Source organism: Chiloscyllium plagiosum, unplaced genomic scaffold (genome assembly GCF_037043375.1).
Source record: "Chiloscyllium plagiosum isolate Xiang-an unplaced genomic scaffold, Cpla_swu_hap1 HiC_scaffold_27, whole genome shotgun sequence".
NCBI classification, from domain to species: domain Eukaryota; kingdom Metazoa; phylum Chordata; class Chondrichthyes; order Orectolobiformes; family Hemiscylliidae; genus Chiloscyllium; species Chiloscyllium plagiosum.
Window position 1 is genome coordinate 18993936 of NW_028270165.1, and position 17352 is coordinate 19011287.

The 17352-nt window shown below is 44.0% G+C and overlaps 1 long non-coding RNA gene across 3 annotated transcripts in view; it reads left to right on the plus strand.

Moving 5' to 3' along the window:
- Window positions 1–17352, plus strand: part of LOC148143338 (uncharacterized) — a 47988-nt gene that overhangs the window by 4409 nt on the left and 26227 nt on the right. The window contains exons 1-2 of one of the 3 annotated variants that reach the window (XR_015751189.1): window positions 8992–9080; window positions 15433–15537. This is a non-coding gene — a long non-coding RNA (uncharacterized LOC148143338). Of the gene's footprint in view, window positions 1–8991; window positions 9224–15432; window positions 15538–17352 lie in introns of those variants that run through there. The other 2 variants (XR_015751188.1, XR_015751190.1) reach the window with 2 other exon arrangements.

The window sequence follows — 17352 nt, forward strand, 5'->3', positions numbered from 1 at the left end:
CTGGAACACCGGAAGGAGGAGCCTGGTCCTCCTACCATTCAGAACAACCCTATTGTCTGAATCTGAGACGTCGATTTTCCTGCTCCTCGGATACTGGCTGACCTGCTGTGCTTTTCCAGCACCACTCTAATCTTGACCGATGAGCTTCTGAAGCTGCTGATGCTCCTCCTCTCTCTCTCTCTCTCTCTCTGAATGAAGATTGAGATTCATCCAAGACTGTAATTTCCTTCCTCTGTCCAACAGCACTCTCTTCTCTCACTGCCTTTTCTATTTCTTTTATTTTCATGCTGGGATCCAATTGTTGACTTGCAGCAACTGAAAAGAAACGGAGTGAATCCAGAAAGAGGACAGACTCTGGAAAAACTGGTCCAGGTCTGTGCCTCATACACCTAAAAACTGAAGTACCACTGTGTGACGTTATCACCTTTGCTGTGGAAAAAACAAAGCAGAAATGAGGTGTATTGTTTAAATGGTGATATATTGGGAAGTGGAGAAAGTGAGGACTGCAAATGCTGGAGATCAGAGTCGAAATGTGTGTTGCTGGAAAAGCACAGCAGGTCAGACAGCATTCGAGGAGTAGGATAGTTGACGTTTCGGGTAAGAGCCCTTCATCAGGAATGATGTGTGGATGGACAAAGGAGCCTCAGCGTCCTCCTACACCAGTCAATGACAGTTGTCAGACAGGTGCAGCAAGCGATCAGCAAGGCAAGTGGTATATGAGCAAGAGGAATTGAGTTTAGAAGTGGGGGTGTCTTCCTGCAGTTAGTGGGTCATGGAATATATTCAAGGCTGAGTTCATATCATTTTTGAACAACAGAGAAGTGGATGGTTCTTGGGGAAGGCAAGAAAATAGTTTTAAGGCTAGTACAGAATAGTGACAGTCATACAGCATAGAAACACACCCTTCTATTCATGCTGACTATATTCACAAATTAAACTAATCCCACCTGTCTGTGTTTGGCCCACATCCCTCTGTACCTTTCCTATTCATGTACTTATCCAAACATCTTTTAAATGTTACTGTACCTGCATCTACCACTTCCTCCAGACATTCATTCCACACACAAACCACTTTTTTTTTTAAAGAAAAGGTGCTCCTCAGGTGTTTAAAATTGTTCTACTCTCTCCTTAAACATTTGCTCCCCAATCTTGAAATGACACCTGCCATTCACCTCACCTATACCCCTCAGGTGTTTAAAATCATTCTAGAAGATGAAAGACTTAACAATCCAGGTTTGTTCAATATATCATTTCAGTGGCAGGACACTCTTTTTTTCTATATGTGTCTTATGATTTTATTTTCAACAACCACCTGATGAAGGATCAGTGCTCCAAAAGCTAGTCCTTCCAAATAAATGTATTGGACTATAACTTGGTGGTGTGTGTTTTTTCAACTTTGACCAGATGAGGGTGGATTGACCATGCTAAATTACCCATGGTGCCCAGGGATGTGCAGGTTAGGTGTATTAGTCAGGGTTAAATGTAGAGCAATAGGGGTAGGGGAATGGCTGTGGGTGGGTTACCCTTCAGAGGATCGGTTTGGACTTGTTGGGCCGAGTGGCCTGCTTCCACACTGTGGGGATTCTCTGAAGGGAAGGGATTTTTGCAAACACACTTTGTTTTTGCTTTACAAAATCAGACCTGCTCACTCTCAGCAGTATCCCAGTGTTAGGAAAGATATTAACTTTCAGGTGGAGTTATCCAAAATTCAGAGAGATGTCGGTCTTGATGTTTTTGCTTTTCTGCCCCTGTAAGGTCCTGAATCAGCACCTTCAGGAGAATTAGTAGAGGAGAGGGAGAGATGGTGCTTTCAATTTTGTGCAACAACAAAAGAAAGGAATATTCCACAAAGTAGAATTGCTTGTTCTGAATTTCCACCCTGCACTGACAGTGATGACCTTTGTAATTTGTATATAACAGTGTATTTGAAGATCTGAAGACTGAAGCTTCAAAATCAACAGATGAAGGGCTTATGCCCGAAACGTTGACTCTCCTGCTCCTCGGATGCTGCCTGACCTGTTGTGCTTTTCCAGCGCCACACTTTTCGGCTCTGACTGTCCAGCGTCTGCAGTTCTCACTTTGACGTCAATGTCTGACAGTCACTCAATCCATCGGGACTGCAACGGTTTTCAACTATGATTCTGTGAGAAGGAGCAAAGCTTTTTGGTTCCTGTTTGAGTATGTTTTCGCATCAGTGGGACTGGATGAGAGACCCTACTGTTGCAGCGCACTGAGTGTGGAGCCTGAAACAGTTATACGGCCTGGGAAGAGGAATTCAGGGTGGGGAGGGGCTCCACACATATTTGTATGTAACTGAAGCTTCGGCCATGGAGAAACCAGAGGAATCCCACCCCGTGGAGAAACCATGGAAGTGTGGCGACTGCGGGAAAAGCTTCCGTGTCCCGTCTGTCCTGGAGACTCATCGGCGCAGTCACACTGGGGAGAGCCCGTTCCCCTGTCCCGTCTGCGGGAAGGGCTTCAGCACTTCCTCCACTCTGCTAACCCACCAGCAGATCCACACGGGGGAGAGGCCCTTCAGCTGCCCCGAATGTGGGAAGGCCTTCAGCAATTCCTCCAACAGGCTGAAACACCAGCGGGCTCATACTGGGGAGAGACCCTTCAGCTGCCCAGTGTGCAGGAAGGCCTTCAGCGATTCCTCCACCATGCTGAGGCCCCAGCGGGTCCACACGGGGGTGAGGCCCTTCAGCTGTCCCCAGTGCGGGAAGAGATTTTCCCAGGCCTCCAACTTGCTGACCCATCTGCGGAGCCACACGGGGGAGAGGCCCTTCAGCTGCCCCCTGTGCGGGAAGGGCTACACACGCTCTACCAACCTCCGGAGGCACCAGCGAGTTCACATACCATCGCAGGGGGATTGAAGGAGCGACGGCTGAGTGCCGTATCGACTGGACTGTCAACCCAGTTCCGGGGGCTCCCGGGTTTGAATCCCACTGCAGCAGATGGGATACGGGGTATGGGTTGAAATTGCCGAGTGAGGCAACACTTCCTCCGGGTTAAGGCTGTACCAAGGATCCAATTACAAAGGGACAACTTGGTGGTGACCAATAGTAAAAAAGTGAGGTGGGTTGGGGGTTGTGGGGTAGCGTGTGAGTTTTGACCTTGAGCTGTTTAAAAAGCAGCTGCGTTTTCTCTGCCTTTTTGCTGAGGGGGTTTGAAGCTGTAACAAAGTTGGATCTCAATAAAGGTTACCTGAATTTACCCCTTGGCTCAGACTCTTATTGAAAGCTTTGAGCTCCAAGAGAGGTTTTGTTTTAAAGCTGCTCATTTCTTTCAGCCTCCTGCACTAAGCTTCCAATGTCGTGTATCAGGTGGAGTGGTGAATGAGCAGCCTTGTTTTGTTAGAAATTGTAAATTTTTCAGGAGTGTAGAGTGTGTCATTTTATCGGCGTTGTAAAGTTTACTGGCAGCATCGGGAGGTGTGGGCTGTGTTCACTAGAAATGATGTGGAGGAGCCGGTGGTGGACTGGCCTGGATGAAGTTAAAAATCACACAACTCCAGGTTATAGTCCAACAGGTTTATTTGGAAGCACTAGCTTTCAGAGCACTGCTCCTTCATCGGGTAGCTGTGGAGCATGATCATAAGACACAGATTTTATAGCAGAAAATCAGTGTCATGCAACTGATAGGATGTATTGAACGAACCAAGATTGCTGTTAAGTCTTTCACCTTTTAGAATGTGTTGCAGGTTTCAGTTCATTAACATGTAAATCCCAGAACATCTTATAATTCACGTACTCAAGATGACTTAAGCTTTTTTTAAAAAAAAGTGACAACTCAGCCCAGACAGCCCCGATAAAGGTGTGAGGTTCAAGTCTGTCAATGTCCCAATTTTGAATCAAACTGGTTCTATTTCCAAAGTAGGAATTTATAAAATATTACATGGATTGACTGCCTGCAGACTGTGCACTTTTTGAGCAAAATTGAATGTATCTGCAAACATAATTCAGCCAATACAAATTTGCCCAAAAAGTGATTTGTGGATGTGAATTTGTGCTTGAGTGCACGTAAGAGTGTATGCAAGCTTGGTAAAGTGAGAGTGTGATGGAGTATATGCCTGTGAGTGTGTTGGGGGGGCGTATGTGTAGGTGTCTGAGAGAACACATGTGTATGAGTGAGGTATGAATAAAAGTGAGGGCTTGCGTTTTGCTAAAACAAGGAAGGGCGGGACTTGTACAGTTAATGGTAGGGCCCTGTGTCATGCTGTAAAGGAGAGACATGGTGGGGTTCAGGTACACAGTTCTTTGAAAGTTGCATTGCTGCTAGACAGGGTGGTCAAGAGGGCATTAAGCATACTTGCCTTCATTGTTCCCCCCACTGCGTATAGGAGTTGGGGCATCATGTTGAGGTTGTACAGGGATGTTGGTGAGGCCACTTTCAGAGTACTGAGTATAGTTCTGGTGGCCCTGTAATAGGAAGAATAAGATTTACCAGGATGTTGCTAGGACTGGAGGGTTTGAGTTATAATGAGAGGCTGGGACTTTTTTCACTGGAGCACAGGAGGGGTGACATTATTGAGATTGATAAAATCATGAGGAGTGGAGGTAAGGTGAATAGCAAAGGGCTCTTCCTTAGCGTAGGGGAGCTCAAGACTCGGGGGCATACTTCTTTAAAGTGAGAGGAGAGAGATTTAAAAGGAACCTGAGGGGCAAGGTTTTGGCAGGGTGCTTTGTGTGTGGAATGAACTTGCTGAGGATGTGGTAGATGCAGGTATATTTAAAAAGTTTAAATAACATTTGGATGGGTACATGAATAGAAAGGTTTAGAGGGATATGGGCCAAACGCAGGCAAGTGGGACTAACTTAGTTTGGGAACTCTGGTTGCCATGGATGAGTTAGACCGAAAGGTCTGTTTCTGTGCAGTATACCTCTCTGAACCAGAAGTGATCTTATTGAAACCAGTAAAATTCTTAAAAGGGGCTTGACAGGATAGATGCAGATAAAATGCTCCTTTGTGGTGGGAGTCATAGAATCCTGACAATGTGGAAACAGGCCATTCAGCCTATCTATTTCACACTGGCCCTCTGAAGAGCATCCCACCCATACCCACCCCCTTACTCCGTATTTCCCATGGCCAATCCACCCTAAGTTTCATATCCCTGGTCACTATGGGTAATTTAGGACAGCCGATCCACCCTAACCTCTACACCCTAATCTATAAATTACCTTCTCAAAAATGTAATTTAAATGTAGAGTTTTTCTCTAAGAAAAATGTTAGTCTGACTCCACATTCGGGCACAGACAGAATTCTCTATTGTTAGAAAAGCTCTGCATTTGAATAACATTCTTGAGAAGGTAACAAAAAAGAAGTTCTGGGATTAACAAACCAAAGAGCAGAAATCTATTCTAAAAGATGAAGGATTTAATCTAAAATTGTTTGATGTGTCACATTTCCATGACCCTAGACTCCTTTGGATATAAATTGTCATCGTGCTCTCATTCTCCACAACCACCTGATGAAGGAGCAGCGCTCCGAAAGCTAGTGCTTCCAAACAAACCTGCTGGATTATAACCTGGTGGTGTGTGATTTTTAACTTTGTCCATGGGAAACACATGAGTTGTGGGACTGGTAACAGTTCTTATTTTGTGATCTATTCCAAGTGAAATTTCTCCTCTGCGCAGGCACGGGTGAACAGTTTGTATTCTGTGCTTTGTGCGAGATCAGGCTAGCAGCTTTTAAATCTTATGTCAAGCAGCAGAAGCAAACTATCGAACAGCAATTGTATTCCGAGAGTGGTACTTCCAGCTCTGGTAATCCTGTTGCATCAACAGAGAGGGAGAGGATGTCTTATCTAAAGAACAGACAGAAAAGTTATTTTGCTTGTTGAGTCGGTTCTGCACTCAGATGAGACTGGATACTGCTTATAATGGATCATAATTAAATGCTACAATGGAACACCTTAAATTCAAGGAATTTTGAAAGAGCAAATGAACAGTAACTTTGAATTGAGATGTTCTTTCATTTCTAACCTTGGTTGACCCATATGAGGCATTTTTATTGAGAGCTCCATAATCATCATCCTGTTGGATTTTTTTTCAGGGCAAACAATTTCTGGTGAAAGAAATTCTGTATCCTGGGAAGGCAGGGAAATAAAAATACAAACGGCCTGTTAAAAGCATTTGAATTGTGGGCCGATGAGCTCTCGTGGGAGCAGTGCATTTGCCAAAAACATTTCGGAGGAATTCTGTTAACAGTTGCACTGAAAATAGTTTCCTCATTGAACTTTAAACAGGTATTGAGAACGTTGCGCATTATAGATTGTATTCTTGAAGACTGGAGGAGGATTGAACTTGTCAACCTGAACCACACTTTGCAGAGAGAGGAAATTTCTCCGGATGAAAGAGGTTGATGGAAGTCCACAATTGTCAGATTATTTCATGAAAATAACAGCTGGTGTGGGGATCCCAGAAGAGGGGCGTCTGTAATGAGCACACAGAAATAAACCCTTCAGTTCAGGCCAGCCAGATATCCTAAATTAATCTAGTGACCCATTTGCCAGCATTTGGCCCATATCCCTCTGAATCCTTCCTATTCATGTCCCCATCCAGATGAATTTTTTTCTTCGCAGAATACTTGGGTGAGAGCCAAGATATGCTATTACTCAGCCTTTCCCCACTGTGCTTAACCTTTCCTTCATGCTAATTGTAGCTGGAGACGCCTGAAATCTGAAAAGGATTTCCTGGAAAAAAAAGGTTAATTCAAGATTGGGCTCAGAGATGGATTTTCTAAAGCTTGGCTATTGCAGTTTTCAAGCTGACAGAAAAAATCAGTTGTTGTTGTCCAAGGCAGAGCAGATATTCTTTTAAGGTATAATTGTGGTATCTACATTGTTTACAATGTTTTTCTATCGTTACCAGTGATTGTCCATCAGTTGGTACATTGAGCATCATCTTTTTGTGATTCAACAGATATGACTTGAGTGAATTCTGTAAGATGCTTTTGTATTTTATTTAACTTTACTTGGTTCTTTGCTGTAAAGATTTACTTTTCATGTCATTGGTATTAAAATATTTCAATGTATAATAATGAAACAGCTCAGTTATTCTGAAATTATTTCAATTCGTTGGTCAATTGCAAAATAGCTGCATAACTGTTGTCAAAATTGATACCCAGGAAGCTATTTTGTTTAGTATATTTCCTTTGTAAAGATCTTATCCAAATTATAAAATGATTGTATTTTCATATGAAATAAAATTTGCAGTGTTTTATTAAATGGTTGAAAGTAACTTTGTACTTAATTGCTCCGTTTGGGATTAAACATTGTGACTTTGATAAGTGATCTTTCACAATTTATGGTGAATCTATTAACAAACGAATGTTGCCATTTGCTCTTGAATTACCACAAATTCAATTTGAAATTCTTGAATGAGTTGAATAAGTGGTAAAAAGTAAATATTTATTGCACTTTTCAGAAATTCTCTGCACTGCCATTGTATTTGGTTAAACAAGATATGTGTCTCTCTTCATAACTTTGTTTCTTTGATATTTTATTTATCAGTGGTATTGCCCAAATAGCCTTAAAACATTTTTGGCATTTGGCGAAGTTGTGAGTTTTCAGTCGGGCAACGTCATTCAATTGTGAAACAATCTGATGATTAAATTAAATACATATATGAACATCAACATGTAGAATTAGCAATGAAATGTGAAATGTAAACTGTGGCTGCTCTTAATTTGATGCAGACTGAATATCAATTGAAATGGTAAGAATAAATAGCAATTATGGCACTGTGCACAAACTGTATGTAGCGTGAGGTCAGAATTTTTCTGATCATTTAATTCCGACACATGCAGTGATGGCAGCACCATGATCTGTTTTGTTTGTTTATGGAATGTGAGCATCACTTGTAGAGCCAGTATTTGACTGCAAAGAACACAGATATGAATATTGGGTGAGGACAAGATGAGGTTGAGTTGCAAGGTCTACTGTAGCGTAACAAATTGTACTGGCTTCCACTGTACCCTAACAAGACAGAGACTTTGGGAGGAGAACAAAATAGGAATTTCTACTTAAATATTGATGCTCCCATTTAGATCTCTCAGGAGGAGATTGTTTGGTCCATCAATTCTGCAATGGCTCTTTTGTTGAATTATTTCTCTGCATCCACATATATCTGGAATCGGTTTATTTTCAAGAATTTTGCAATTACCTTTGCCATTTACTGGTTCTATCACCCCTTCAAGATCATTCCAAATCGTAACAACTTGCTTATTTTCTGAAAAATTAAACCATCTCACGGCCAACCCCACCCCCTTTTTAAAAATGGCTGCACTATTTCCAATATGGTCATGCTTTCTAAATATTACCATGGACTTCTTTTTATGAACAAGTCTCTTCAGATTTCAACGTATCTTTTTAAACATAAAAATGCCCCTTTACATGTAGCTCAGCCCTTTAAATGTGTTATGTTACTCTCAGCGCAATCTTGCCCCTCGATAATGTATATTTACACCTTTAGATATGAATATGTCTCTTAAAGGGATATTTCTGCTTAGAAATAGGGCAACGTCTCTTCGAAATGTAGAATCATTTAGATATAACTGCGTCACTTTACATATTAAGATATCCCTTTGAAATATAATCTTCTCCATTTAAATCTGTTTATTTGCAGAAATAGCCCGTTAAAATGTCCACGTATCTTTAAAATGCAGATTTCCCCCTTTAGATATGACACCGTTCCGTTAGATGTCGGAATATCTGTTTAAATTGAGCCGTGAGCTTTCCCAATGTAGACAGGGCTCCTGGAAACGTGGCAGTGTCCCCCCTGCAGCTGCAGAGCGAGACAGGAGAGTTTGTTTTTGTGAATGAGCAGTTGTAGCGCGAGGTGGCTGTTGCTTGGTGACGGTGAGGCTCCCCCGGCCCCGCCCATCCCCCCCCCCGTGCAGACGTCACGCGGGGGCGAAGGCGGTTGGGAGGAGAAGTCGCTCGAGCGGGGAAGCGGCGGCCGTTAGGAAAATGGCGCCGTGCGGCCAGGGGCAGACACCCGTCACTGGGCACCGCCGCCTTCCTGGCGCAGCTGCTGTGTCACGGCCACACCGGCCGGCTGTACAGCAGGCAGGAGCCGGTGAGCATTCTGGAGGCGGATGGGGTTAAGGGCCTGCTTGGGAACTCGTCGGCCGCCTGGGTGGTGGAGTTCTACTGGTCGTGGGGCGGCCCCTGTGTCAACTATGGGGCCACCTGGAAGGTACTGGGCCCGGGAGGTGAAAGGTGAGGCGGGGTGGGGGACGGGGGACGGAGGGGAAGGAATGTGGGGCCTGTCCTGTCATAGTGATATTTTACACTCCCTTTCCATCTGCTTTTACAGGCGCTTGTGCTGTTTACCCCTCACTGTGTGTTTAATCCTTGTGCTGTTCTCCCCCCTCACTGTTTGTTTAATCCTTGTGCTGTTTCCCCCTCACTGTTTGTTTAATCCTTGTGCTGTTTACTCTCACTGTTTGTTTAAGCCTTGTGCTGTTACTTGTGCAATTGCTGAAGTTAGTGTGTAAATACTAGTGAAGGAGATTATGCACCAGCATGTATATGTTCCTCAGTTATTGAAGGGGCAGGACCTGTTGAGAATGGTTAGTAAAGTATGTGGTGTGCTAAACGTTGTCAACATGGATATAGTTAGTTATTTGTGAAAGTATATTCTTTATTATTTAGATTCAGAGATGTACAGCACAGAAACAGACCATTTTGGACCTCCACATCCATGCTGACCAGATATCGGAAATTAATCTAGTCCCATTTGCCAGCACTTGGCTCACATCCATCTAAATCCTTCCTATTCAGATGCCTTTTAAATGCTGTAATTGTACCAGCCTCCACCACTTTGCCAATTGAGACACAGGCATGGTCCAACTTTTCCAGTGTCTGTCTTCTCCCTGGATTCACTCCCATTCTTTTCAGTTGCTCCAAGTCAACAATTGAACCCCAGAATGAAACGTAAATGGAAAAGGGGGATCATTCCAAACATGCACCAACCCATGCTCTGAATGGAAAAGTTGCCCCTTCAATACCTTTTGTATCTTTCTGCTCTCACCCTAAATCTATGCCCGCTAGTTCTGAATTTTACCCCAACACTCGGGAAAAGACATAAAAACATTGAGCAGCCAGACAAATGCAAAAGCTGTAAAACATCGAGCCACATGGGGGGGGGAAAAAATTATCGCTCTCCCCTTTTTGTTCTCTGATTAGTATTTGTACACCTAATATCTGTCAAGAACACCAGCATCGCCACAGAGCATATTGTGTACACTCCTCAGTGTCAAAACACAGGGCGCATGTTTGCCGGCGTTACCAAAACATTGGGCATGTTCCTCACTGTCGGCAGATAAAGGGCGAGACCTACTTTTGATGGACAAATAAGGATCACTGGAGGACCGGAAGGAGACTTGTCCTCTTGCCATTCAGATCTCCCCTATCGGTGAATGCGGAAGGTGGACCATGAGCTTCTGAAGCTCCTGCTCTTCTCTCTGAATAAAGAGCTTCACCCCAGATTGCAACTTCCTTCCTCTGTCCAACATCTGTGAGTACGGCACTCTCTTCTCACCCCCTTTTCCATTTATATTTCATTCTGGGGTTCAATTGTTGACTTGGAGCAACTGAAAGGAATGGGAGTGAATCCAGGGAGGAGACAGACTCTGGAAAGGTTGGTCCAGGCCTGTGTCTCAATTGGCAAAATAGACAGACAGGAGATTGGAAGAATGCAGCAAGCCAGGCAGTATCAGGAGGTGGAGAAGTCGACATTTCAGGTGTAACCCTTGTTAAGGACTGGGGGTGGATACAGGGAGAACTGCAGAACAAGGGTGTGCTGGGGGCAGGGTGATGAAGTGGGGATAGGTGGAGACAGGTAGAGTGTATGACCTGGTTGGTGAATGGGAGGAAGGAATCTAGTTGGTGGCAGGCTGGGAAGGGAGTTGTGGGATGGGTAGGCAGGTTATTTGAAATTGGAAAATTCAATGTTGAATCCTCCGGGCTGTGGACTGCTCAGGCGGAAGATGAGATGTTGTTCCTCCAATTTGCTGTTTGGTTCATTGTGGCAATGGAGGAAGCTAAAGATGGTCATGTCAGAAAGGGAATGGGAAGGCGAATTAAAATGGGTGGTGACTGGGAGGTCCGGTCGGCCTTTGCAGACGTGGCTGTGATGCTCGGCGAACCGTTCCCCAAGTTTAAACTCAGTCTCCCCGATGGAGGGAAGACCACAGTTGGCAAACACATGGCAAATACAGTACCCCCCAATGTAAAGTTACAGCCTTTGCTGTAAAAATAAACAGAAAGATGTATTGTTTAAATGGTGATATATTGGGATATGGAGAAAGTGAGGACTGGAGATTAGAGTCAAAAAGTGTAGTGCTGGAAAAGCACAGCAGGTCAAGCAGCATCCGAGCAGTAGGACAGTCGAAGTTTTGGGCACGAGCCCTTCATCAGGAATGATGCGTGGATGTTCAGAGGGGCATCAGTGTCCTTCTGTGCCAGTTGTCAGACAGGTGCAGCAGGCAATGAGCAAGGCAAGTGGTGTATTAGCAAGAGGAATTAAGTTCAGAAGTGGGGATGTCTTCCTACAGTTAGGGGTTCATTGAATATATTCAAGGCTGAGTTCATCTGATTTTTATGTGGATGTTTATAGGGAAGGCAAGAAAATGGTTTTAAGACCAGTATAGAACAGTTCCAGAGTCAGACAGCACAGAAACAGACCCTTCAGTCCAACTAGTCCATGTTGACTGTTCTCAAACTAAACCAGTCCCACCTGCCTGTGTTTTGGCTCATATCCCTCTGAACATTTCCTATTCATTGACTTCTCCAAATGTCTTTTAAACATTGTAACTGTACCTGCATTCACCACTTCCTCTCGACATTCAGTCCACACAAAATTGTGCCCTTCAAGTCTTTTTAAAATCTCTTTCTCCTCTCACCTTCAAAATTTGCTCCCTAATCTTGAAATCCCTACCCCAGGGGAAGGACATCCGTCGTTCACCTCCTCAGTCCCCTCATGATTTTATAAACCTCGATAAGGTCACCTCTCCACCTCCTATGCTCCAGTGAAAAAGTCCCAGCCTATCCACCCAGATGTAGGTAGATCCATATTCTGTCATGATCTGTTCAATGCTGCCAACAATTCTCACCGAGTGTCCATGACAGCAAGAGTCCACAAGACAAAGGAAGAAATTAGGCCACCAGGTCTGCTCATTCCATTCAATTGTGGTTGATCAGTTTCTTAATCCCATTCTTCTACATTTAGCAAAGTGAAAATGGAGAGAGTGATTGTGGTGTGGAGATTTTCAGCTTCGAGGGAATGAGAGAGGAAAGAGAGTTCACTATAAATTAGAATTTATGGGATTGGTAGATGAGCCGAGGAGTTGCAGTTGGAGTTTAATTTAGAGAAATCAGAGGTTTACATTTTGGTCAAGCAATCCAGGAAGGACTGACACAGTTAAGGGGAGTGTTGCAGAATAAAGAAACCTTGGAGTGCAGGTTCATAGTTCCTTGAAAGTGGAGTCTCACGTGGAGAGAATAATGAATTTAGTTTGCTTCATTGTTCAGGGCATTGAGTATAGGAGTTGGAAGGTCATGTTATACATCCTTCCCTCTTGAACGTGTGGTATCTAACTGCTTAATTGTTTCTAGTGAATACAGCCCACACCACCTGCTGCTGCCATAACATGGTTTGTTTGGAAGCACTAACTTTCAGAGTGCTGCTCCTTCAGGTGGTTGTGGAGACGAAGGTCATGATCACAGAATTTATAGCCAATGGAGTCCAGTTCATGGAGATGTGATACATTAAACAATTTAGATTAAATCTTCCATCTTTTAGAATGGGGTTCTGTTCTTTGGTATGTTAATCCCAGAACCTGTTTTCAGTAACTTTCTCAAGAACGTAATTTAAATGCAGAGCTTTTCTATCAAAAATGTCAGGCTGACTCGACATTGGGACCCAGACAGAATTCACACCGATTGAAGGGTAGGCTGGGACTTTTTTCACTGGAGCACAGGAGGTTGAAAGGTGAAGGTGTCGGGTGCCTCATTAGCAAGTTTTCAGATGACATTCAGATTGATGGAATATCAGATAGTGAAGGGAACTGTCAGACGGTACAGCAGAATATAGATTGGAGAGTTGGGAAGAGAAATGGCAGATGGAGTTCAATCCAGACACACGTGAGGTGATGCATTTTGGAAGATGCAATTCAAGAGCGAGCTATACAGTAAATGGAAAGGTCCTGGGGGAAATTGATGTACAGAGAGGTCTGGGTGTTCAGGTCTATTGTTCTCTGAAGGTGGCAATGCCTGTCAGTAGAGTGGTCAAGGCAGCATACAACACGTGTTCCATCATTGGATGGATTGAGTAAAAGAGTTGGCAGGTCATGTTAAAGTCATAAGATTTTGGTTCGGCCACATTTGGAATACTGCATACAATTCCAGTCGCCAGATTTCCAAAAGGATGTGGATGCTTTGGAGAGGGTGCAGAGGAGGTTCACCAGGATGTTGCCTGTTATGGAGAGCGCGAGCTATGAGGAGAGGTTGAGGGGGGGGACTTGATTGAGGCCTATAAAACCATGAGAGGTGTAGACAGGGGTAGATAGGAAGAATACCTTTTCCCAGAGGGGGAGACTTAATTACTAAGGGTCACGAGTTCAAAGTAAGAGGGGAAAGGTTTGAGGGAGATAAACATGGTAAGTTCTTTACGTAGAGGGTGGTGCGTGCCTCATATGCATCGCCAGTGGAGGTGGTAGGGGTGGGATCGATAGCATCATTTAAGATGTATCTAGACAGATACATGAATGGGCAGGGAGCAAAAGGATACAGATCCTTAAAAAATAGGCAGCAGGTTTAAATCGAGGATCTCGATCAGAATAGCCTTGGAGGGCTGAAAGGCCTGTTCCTGTGCTGTCAGGTTCTTTGTTCTCTTTATAGAGGTTGACAAAACCATGATGGGCATAGATTAGGTGAACGGCATGTGTGGCATGTGTCATTTCAAGATTAGAGAGCAAATTAAGGGGAGAGGAGAAAGATTTTAAAAACACATGAGGAGCATTTTTTTTTAACAGCGAGTGGTTTGTGTGGAATGAACATCCAGAGGAAATGGTGGATGCAGGTTAAGTAACAACGTTTAAAGGACATTTGGATAAGTACATGAACAGGAAAGGTTCAGAGGAATATGGGCCAAACACAGGCAGGTGGGACTAGTTTAGTTTGTGAATATAGCCAGCATGGACTAGTTGGGCTGAAGGGTCTGTTTCTGTGCTGTCTGACTCGATAACTGTTCTAGACTGGTCTTAATCATTTTACTTGCCTTACCCCATAAACAATCACTTCATTGTTGTTCTAAAATCAAATGAACTCAGCCTTGAATATATTCAATGACCCCCTAACTGCAGGAAGACTTCTGAACTCAATTACTCTCATTAATATACCACTTGCTTTGCTGATTGCTTGCTGCACCCGTTTGACAACTGGCAGTGAATTGTGTGGAAGGACACTGAGGCCCCTTTGAATATCCACACATCATTCCTGATGAAGGGCTCATGTCTGAAACGTCGATTCTCCTGCTCCTCGGATGCTGTCTGACCTGCTGTGCTTTTCCAGTGCCACACTTTTCGACTCTGATCTCCAGCATCTGCTGTCCTCACTGTGTCCACATCCCAATATACCACCATTTAAACAACGCACCTCCTTTCAGCAGTTATTTTTTCATAAGAGGCTATAACTTCACACTGTGGGACTGCATTTGCCGTGCATTTGCCAATTGAGAGACAGACCTGGACCAACGTTTTCCGACTCTGTCCCCTACCTGGAATCACACGCTTTCTTTTCAGTTGCTGCAAGTCAACAATTGAACTCCAGAATGAAAAAATGAAATGGAAAAGAGGGTAAGAAAAGAGAGTGCCGTACTCACAGATGGTGGATAGAGGAAGGAAGTTGTAGTCTGAGATGAAGCTCGATCTTCATTCGGAGAGAGAGGAGCAGCTTCAGAAGCTCATGGTCTACCTTCCGCTTTCAGACAATTGGGGAGCTCTGATTGGCAGGAGGACCAGGCTCCTTGCGGTCCTCCCTGGCTTCCCATTAGTCCATTTGAAGAATGATTTGCGCCGTTTCTGCAGACAGTGAAGAGCACGCGCGGGTTTTGCTGAACCGGCGAACGTGCGCAGTATGATCTATGGAGATGCTGTTCCTGACAGATTTCAAGTGTCCAAATGTCACATTTTCTCCCCCTCCTGCCCACCTTCGCTCGACATAACTGCGCGCACCCCTTGCTATTTTTGATGTTCATCTTACCTACACCCCTCATGATTTTATAAATTCAATGAAGTCACCCCTCAACCTCCTGTGTTCCAGTGAAAAGAGTCTCAGCCTCTCCTTATAACTCAAATCCTCCAGTCTTGGTAACATCCTAGTAAGTCTTTACCGAACCCTCTCTAATAGTATTCTTCCTATTACAGGGCCACCAGAAGCATTCTCAGTACTCTGAAAGTGGCCTCACCAACATCTTGTACAACATCTAAATGATGTCCCAGCTCCTTTATTCAATGGTGTGAACAATTAAGGTAAGTGTGCTGAATGCCTTCTGAACCACCCTTCCAACCAGTGATGCAACTTTCAATGAAGTATGTTCCTGAACCCCACCCCTCAATATCCCTTTGTACAAGCCCTGCCCTTCCTTATTTTAGCAAAATGCAACCCCTCACTTTTATCTATACCTCTCTCATACACATGCTCCCCACCCCCCCCACAACACACACACCCTCTCACAGGCTTATACTCCATCACACTCACTTTACCAAGCATGTGCACACATACTCTCTTACATGCACTCTCACACATGCACACGTACATATAACGATGGGGTGAATTTGCATTTGCAGAGTTATATGTGCAATTTTGCGCAAAAGATGCACAATATGCAGTTGGTCAATCAATGTAATATTTTATAAATTCCTACTTTGGAAATAGAACAAGTCTGATTTAAAATTGGGATACTGACACACCTTTCATGCATTTTCTGGGCTGAGATGTCACCTGTTTTAAAAGAACCTTAAGTGATCTTGAGAATATGACTTAATAGTAACTCTGGGATGTTCACATTAACGAACTACAATCTACAACCCATTCTAAAAGATGAAAGACTTAACAGCAATCTACATTTGTTCAATATATCATGTCAGTTGCACGATACTGCGATCTTTTGCTATAAACTGTCTTATGATCCTGCACCACAGCTACCCGATGAAGGAAAGCTAGTTCTTCCAAATAAACCTGTTGGACTATAACCCGGTTTTGTGATTTTTAAACTTTATCCAACCTAGTCCAATACCCGCACCTCCACCTCGTTTCTAGTGAACACAGCCCATACCAAGGAATCTGCCAAGGAAACGATGCAGTACCTGCACTCCTGAAAAATTTACAATTTCTAATGATCTTAGCTACTAATTCACTGCTCCATCTGATACACGACATTGGAAACTCAGTGCAGGAGGCTGAAAGAATGAGCAGCTTTAAAACAAAAACTGCTTGGAGCTCAGCTTTCAATGAGAGCCTGTGCCTGGCAGTACGTTAAGGTAACCTTTATTGTGACCCAACATTGTTACAGCTTCAGATTCCCCCAGCAAAAAGGCAGAGAAAGAGTAGCTGATTTTTTTTATCAACTCAGGGTCAAAGTGCATATATACCCGCCAGCTCACTTTCTTTACTATTGGTCAGCACCAAGTTGTCCCTTTGTAATTGGATCCTTGGTACTTGTTGTGGTTCTGTTCGCCGAGCTGGGAATTTGTGTTGCAGATGTTTCGTCCCCTGTCTAGGTGACATCCTTAGTGCTTGGGAGCCTCCTGTGAAGCACTTCTGTGATGTTTTCTCCGGCATTTATAGTGATCCTTGGTACAGCCATAACCCGTAGGAAATATTGCCTCACTCAGCAATTTCAACCCATACCATGTCTCCAAGTAAGTTTCTCTTTGCGCATTTGCTGTTGGGGGGGAGGTGGGGGGTGGGGGGCAGTGTAGAGTCAAAAACACTGCTGTGCGTCGAGAGACATGTGTAGGCCAGACCGGGTAAAGGATGCAGTTGGGATGACTGAATGAATCCTTTTCCTCCAATGAAAGTTTCCTTCCCTAAAAAGGAAGTGAGTGAATCAGATGGAGGTTTTCTCCTCCCACCACACCTCCCCCCCCCCCACCCCCTGAAAAATGGTTTCACCGTTAAATTCCGAACTCCAGATTTCTAACCGGATTCCAAATCCACCATCTGTTTATGGGATTCAAACCAGGGAGTCCCCAGAACTGGGTTGATAGTCCAGTTGATTATGGTACTGAGCCGTTGTTCCTTCAATCCCCCTGCGATGGCACGTGAACTCGCTGGCGCCTCCG